This window comes from Saccostrea cucullata, unplaced genomic scaffold, assembly GCF_032062105.1.
Source record: "Saccostrea cucullata isolate Sc308-1 unplaced genomic scaffold, CSIRO_AGI_Scuc_v1 ctg10878, whole genome shotgun sequence".
Lineage (NCBI taxonomy): Eukaryota > Metazoa > Mollusca > Bivalvia > Ostreida > Ostreidae > Saccostrea > Saccostrea cuccullata.
Window position 1 is genome coordinate 13,470 of NW_026922771.1, and position 7,306 is coordinate 20,775.

At 35.7% G+C, this 7,306-nt stretch overlaps 1 pseudogene; it reads left to right on the forward strand.

Annotated features, from left to right (window-relative positions):
- The first annotated feature begins 1,149 nt into the window (after positions 1 to 1,149).
- On the forward strand, positions 1,150 to 6,600 carry LOC134262416 (endoglucanase E-4-like; annotated as a pseudogene).
- Positions 6,601 to 7,306: the final 706 nt, after the last annotated feature.

Consider the following 7,306-nt stretch of genomic DNA (forward strand, 5'->3'; position numbering starts at 1 on the left):
TTGGCCCCACCCCTCAGGCCCCAGGGGGGCAGGGATCATGAAAAATCACAATTTTTGTTCCCCTTTACCCATAGATGCTTTGTGCCAAATTTGGTTGAAATTGGTTCAGTGGTTGCAGAGAAGAAGCTGAAAATGTTCAAATGTTAACACACGACGAACGACGCACGACGACGGACGAAAACGGATAGCAATAGGTCACCTGAGTTTACTCAGGCGACCTAATAAAAATCAACACAGAATTCCAAAACAGCAAAGTGGGGATCAGGTGCCATTCATCTCCCACCGATCGGCCATTCCCTTTGTGTGCTTTGTTATGATCGGAAAATAACTGGAAAATTCCGTAGACAATTCTGTGCGAAATACTTGCTGAACAATTATTATGAAAACGTCTGTCAGAATTTAACTCAATGATAGAATATATTTGCTGACAAAGTCATTGTATCCACCATATACTGTAGATTCCTTAATTATTTTTCTTCAGTACTTATTATCGCAAATGAGCTCTTCAATGGTTAATGGACGGTTGATCGATAGAATTTACATAGATTTCAACACCATGAAATTTGAAGATGGGTAATTTTATTTTGCGTGTGGTGCTTCTCGCGAAATTATGCGATAATTAATTCCACGTGTACATTTAGGAATCTACACTATTTCCGAAATTCTGATTTTAAGCGAGACCGATGATAATCTTGTTTCATCAACTTGTTTGTCAATGACTTACCTCTTTTGAGAATTTGTTTCATGCTTAGAGATTGCCCTCGCAAAATTGCATGAAATAATTAAAATAAAAATCAAGTAGTCGGCAAAAAGGTTTTTATGAAAACAAGAGAGAACAATTATTATGAACCAAAAAAGACTTTGAGACGATCTATGGATGTTTTTTTATTTATTTTTTTTTTTTTTTACTTAATGAGCTATTCTATGTAGTGACTTTCGTGTGCCTTTTGTTTCATTTTGTTTTTTAAATGTAAACTTTATTTTTATTACAAAGGAAATATAAATATTCAAGTAACGCACTGACATGTCCTTAGTTTATATAATGGATCCTGATTTCTCCTGTTAGACAACCAGTACCTGTTAATATCTGGGACAGGTTTGTATAGTTGGAAAACTAGATCACTGCTATAATTGATAAGACGCCCGCTATAGACCTGTAATGTAAGTACCGGAGTATATTACTTGTCATTTAACTAGCCTTTTTAGAACTGTGCCCTGACATTTTTCCAAGTTTTCCGAAACGCTGTTTCAATTTTAATCGAAAAAATTTCGATCGTGAACATATTTAAAAATAATAACACTGCAATGCTGAGTACTCAAACATCACGACACTTATGGCAATGTAGTTATGCCTTATTATTTCAATTTTGCATAGAAGTGGGACGACGATGTTTGGTGGGACTCTCTACCTCCTTGTCTTGATATGGGCTGGCAGTCATGCTCTACATACAGACATGTCACGGGTCAATGACTGGGGAAATGGGCGATTTGAAGGTCACTTTACGTTCCCCATTCACGGAGAAGACATCGGAGGATGGGAATGTATAATCACTTTCTCTGAACCAGTTACCGGAATATCAGTGTGTTATCATTCAAAATATTGTTTAATTCCTTCAAAAAGTACAATACTGCAATTCATTTCATTAATTATTTCAATTAATATTTTTCTAGACAAAGGATATTATTTAAATAAAAGGATTCATGACTTAATTATTATCAATAAAGGAGTGGATGGGAGACATCATTAAGCACTCTACAGACAACACTGTTTATGTCCTGGTAAATAAACCTCACACAGGCATACAGAGAGACGGACAAACCCTGGACATCACAGTCCAGGGCAGCTACACCGGAAGTAAAGCCCCCACTGCTACAGCTGAGCTCGTCAATCTCGCCCACGACGGACTCAAGCCCCCAACCCTTTCCGTGGGTAATGATCCCTGCTGCAAAATTTTGCTTTTTAAAATATTGTTAGATAAACGTTAAATTTCTGCAGAGAATAAACATATATTTTGTATGAACTGGGTTATTAATTAGACTCCCTAACAATCTTGGTTTCCATTAACAGCTGACTTCTGAAATTTTGATTGGCAGATGATGGGACAAAGTACAATTACAATGAGGTCTTGATGAAGTCCATCATGTTTTACGAGGCTCAGAGGTCAGGGAAACTGCCAGACGACAACAGGATCTCGTGGCGAGGGGATTCATCTTTACTGGACCGAGGGGACAACGGGGAGGATCTCACAGGGGGCTGGTATGACGGTGAGTATAAAACATTTGTCTGTTACCTCCTTTGATGAAATATATGTGGAGATAACGTACAGTTTTCAAGCTCAAAAGTCCATTAAACGAAACAAAATCGGAACAGAGCAAAATTAGAGCTCCAAAACATCAAAAGTGGGATCACGTGCCATCAGTTAGTGAACATACCCTGCCGAACTGTCACACCCGCCCTGTGCTCCTTGTCATGATCGGGACAAAAAAGGGTAAATTCCGTCGACAAATCAGTCTGTATATGATGGCCTAACAATGTATATTAAAAAAACAGCCAGCATTTGACTTAATGATAATTTGTATTTGCAGACAAGGCCATTGTATCGACCATAGAACTTACAAAGTTATGACTTTAACGAAACCGTTGATATTCTTCTATAAGCAACTTGTTTGTGAATAACCACCTTTCAAAAATTGTTCATACATTAGGTAGAGCATACTCTTGCGTATTAAATTACCTGAGAGATGTAAAGCAAGTATGCAAGTGATGAAGATATATTGATGCATAAGTAGAGGAAGTTGACAATATAAGTTAAGAGCATCATGTTTGTCATAAAGCTTGGTTGTTAGATTACCATTAATGTTTTTTCGAGCAAATTATCTAAATAAAAAACAGATGTGTCGATCTGACTATGTGGCATCTTTTATTTCAAGCTCACAGGGACAGGCGGATCGACATAAGATTGGAGATAGCAGTTGTTAACTGACAATGCTTTGTCGATGTATCGTAATATCAAGCTGAAGGCCACGGGAAATGTTTTCTTCTTTTGATATAAATTATACAATTTTGGATAAATTCTCCTCTATGTGAATACAAAAAAGGTCTGCTAATAACGGGATACAATTGGTAATCATGGGAATTTTAATAGATTGTTGGAAGACCTGGTCTCCAAAAACCATATAGGTATAGAAAAATTTTCTCTTATATGTATATTAATCAAGGAAATATATGATAAAATCATATAGAAGATAAAGGATGCGTAAAATTTTAATCTTTATGTCATGTTACCTGTGTAACGTCTTTTCCAGCTGGAGACAACATCAAATTTGGCTTCCCTATGGCAGCAACAACTACAATGCTGACCTGGGGTCTCCTGAGGTATAAAGACGCATATGAGCATAGCGGTCAACTGGACAAAATGTACGAATGCATTAGGTGGCCGCTAGAGTGGCTCCTGAAATGTCACACCGGAACTAATGAATTATACGTACAGGTACTCTCAAAAACCACTCGTTGGTTTACATATAAACATACAATAGTTCTGAAAAAGAAAAAAAAAGTTTTTGGTCATAAACGTACTTTTGGCAATTAGCTTGAAAATTTGAAGGTTTTCGATAAAATCAGTCCTGAAATTTGTTTTGACTAAAAATTTCTATGAATCATATTCAAGTACAATTTCATAAAGATGAAAAATGAAGAATGTGCTAATGATTTGCTGTAAAAGATGCAAGTAATTTTATTAAATTAAGGAACATTTGTGATTCCTCGTAGGTCATTGCAATTTGCTGATTTTGAATTCTAAGAACACTAAAGAGTGCTGACTTTGAACTTTCAAATCTCTTTTTAAAATTTTTTTCTTACCAGGTCGGAGAAGGAAAATCTCACTCTGAGTGGGACAGACCAGAAAGTATAACAACTAGGCAACCTGTGTTCAAAGTCGATGAAAATAAACCCGGAAGTGACGTTGCCGGAGAATATGCAGCTGCAATGGCGGCAGGATATTTGGCTTTTAAAGATAAAGGTTGATTTTTTATTCCAAATTTCACAGAGCTTGTAAAATATATCAACGAAGAAGAGATCATTACTGTTTAAACAAAATTTAATCAACAAATCACTCCCGCCTTTCAAGGACTAATGTTACTAGTTACATTCTTGTGTATAACGAACAGTGTATTTCTGTAAATATCGAATTAAATCTAATCAAGTTAAATTAAAGCATTTTATTTAAGTACTATTTTATTAGTCAATAGTAGGACGTATTTTCATCACTGAAGACTAATACAATATTTTACAAGTTTCATATTTCAAACAATGCACTAGTTGTAAAGAACAAACTTCTATTTGTCGTTATTTTTTTATTACAAAAAGTATAATTATATCAATTCAATTCGAAACAGGCAATTTTAATTAACAATAATTATATGTCAAATATATTCCAGAATCATAATCCAAAATCACAAAATATGTATTATTTTCTGTAGATCCGACATTCGCTGCTAAACTGTTGCAGCATGCCAAACAGATTAATGAGTTTGCTGTTACTTACAAGGGGAAATACTCTGACAGTGTCAGGGCTGCAGCAGAGTTCTACAGGTGGGTGCTTTAGACTTCCTCTTTCTCATTATAAAAACATGGAACATTTCAAACTCAATAAACAATATCCATGGTGGGTTATGCTAAGCTATATTCAAAGGGAAATATAGGTATTTGAAATATGAAATTACAAGACTAAAGGTCTTACATATAATCAACAAAAATGCGAACAGGGGATTCTTAGTCCATGGCACTTGGTCCCACATCTGATGTTTTAGATGTCCACGTTTGCTGTACTCTTGATTTGTAAAATTAATGGACTTTTGAGATTGAATACTGTTCGTTATCTCCATATTCATCTTCAAATTCAAATCTAGATCAAATGACTATAACGATGAACTGTCGTGGGCTGGTGTGTGGCTTTATAAGGCCACTAATGACAGTCAGTACCTGGCTCAGGCGGAGAAATAATACGTGGCCGGGGCCTCATGGGGACAGTCCTGGGACGACAAAACGGCTGGATGTCAGGTCACTCATATATATATTGTTAGAGTTGTCGAACTTATTTGAAATATATCTTTATTTCTATTATCAAACAAAACTTTTTTAAGTCTTATAAATAAAAATAAAAAATATATATACTAGTAAATTAAATATATCGAATAACTCACTATTTTTGTGAATGATTGTCAGAATTCAAAGTTATTTTTACACGTATTAGAATGTATAGATATTTTTGTTATTCAGGTTTTGTTGTATGAAGAAACTGGGAAAGACAAGTATAAACAGGAGATAGAGTTGACCTATAGTGACTGGATGCCGGGAGGAAGTATCCCGTACAGTCCTAAAGGTCTAGCCTTCAGGAACCAGTGGGGGTCACTCAGATACACATGTAAGAACATTTTTATCACATAGATACTCGTACTTTCATATGTATTCAGCTATTTCATAATTTCTAAAATCGGACATGTACTAAATACTTTTGTAAGATTATAAAATATACAATATAATGATTCTGTGCTAAAATATTTGAATTTCCATATTAAAAAAAAAATTCATACATATGAGCTTAACACTAATATACCAATCACATACGAGAATGCAGCATCTCTAACATTTTATTTGATACATCTACCATACAGCAAATATGGCCTTTGTTGCCCTTGTGGCGGCTGATGACGGTCTCCATACCTCCAGCTATCGGAACTGGGCCAAGAGCCAGATCCACTACGCTCTAGGAGATGCGGGAAGAAGCTTCGTTTGTGGCTTCGGCGTTAACCCTCCTGTCCAGCCTCATCATCGTGGGGCGTATGTATCAAATTTATATTATTGTTGAGCATTTGGCCTTGAAAAAGCGATGTTCTTAATTATGACCTTCCCTTTTACGAATATTGTCTAAACCTTCAAAATTTGGCTTACACTTGTGTAAATTATAATTACTCATTTTCCTATTCGAAATGTCTCCCTTTCTTCGTTTAAGCAAGAGACTTTGAGCAGAACACAGTGTGCACATATCAGTTCTTGGCTCTTTTTAATTGTATTCATTTATCTGGTTAAACAGCTCTTGTCCATCGATGCCAGCTCCCTGTGGATGGGCGGACCAGACCAAAAAGGCACCAAATCCCCACGTGCTTTATGGCGCACTGGTCGGTGGCCCGGATGTAAACGACGCATACACTGACAGTCGTCAGAACTTCCAGAGCAATGAAGTGGCCTGTGATTATAATGCTGGATTCCAGTCAGCCGTGGCAGGTTAGATAAGTCTTTCTTCCATTGGAATTGATAAAATCCTTTGTCTGTCCCTGCAAACCTTTGGAGAAAAGTTATTAACAAATTGAGAATTGAATTAGAAGTCCAGACTCGTAATAGATATTTAACAATGGTTTATTTTAGGTTTGGAATCACTGTACCTTCGCGGATTGTTGGGTTCTTCATGAGAATGTGTATTGTTGATATATGTACATGTATATAAATGTCTAACGATCAAATTTCGTGTTTCTGTTTTCATAAAAAGGTTATATTGCACAAATTATAAATTTACGATGATAACAAAATAAACTATTGGGGTAACGTGTTTATCTATATATATTTTCTATTTGTTTTCTCTGTGGTAACTCTTTGAAAGTCAAATGAGTTGATTTCATGATCATTAATCTATCAGAATTTTAATTTCCCCACTGATATGTCAGGAGTTAAGAGGGCCCGATATACATGTAACTCTCGTGCGTCTATCTTTGTGTCTGACGTCAGTGGGCAGGGACTAATCAGTTTTGAAATTGACATGAGAGGCTTCGTGTAAATTAAATCTTTTTGACAATATTTTTAAAATTTCAATCTACAATCTTGTATCACAATGAAATGGAAATATAAGGAGTCAGTGTGGGATGTTTAGATTTGGTACATGCCAGGGACATATGCGAGAGTTGAAAACATGGGATACTTTATGCATAAGGGTCTTTATGATTCTTTTCGTTACATCTATATCTGTAAATTTATTATAAAGATAATGACTTAAACTTTTTAATCGTCAATTTCCCTTACTTATGCAGCAATATATCTTCATCACCTGCATTCTGGGTTTTGTCTCTCAAATGATTCGGTATGCAAGAGCATGCTCCACGCAAGGACCCTAAGTGTCTATAAATAGCCTTTGTCGACTAAGTCAGTAAAACCTCTGAACAAGAAACAAATGTTACAACATTATAGTGCATTTATTTCAAACTCTCTGGGTTATTTCGAGTTGACATGTAAATTTAACTGATTTTTTTTAACTGA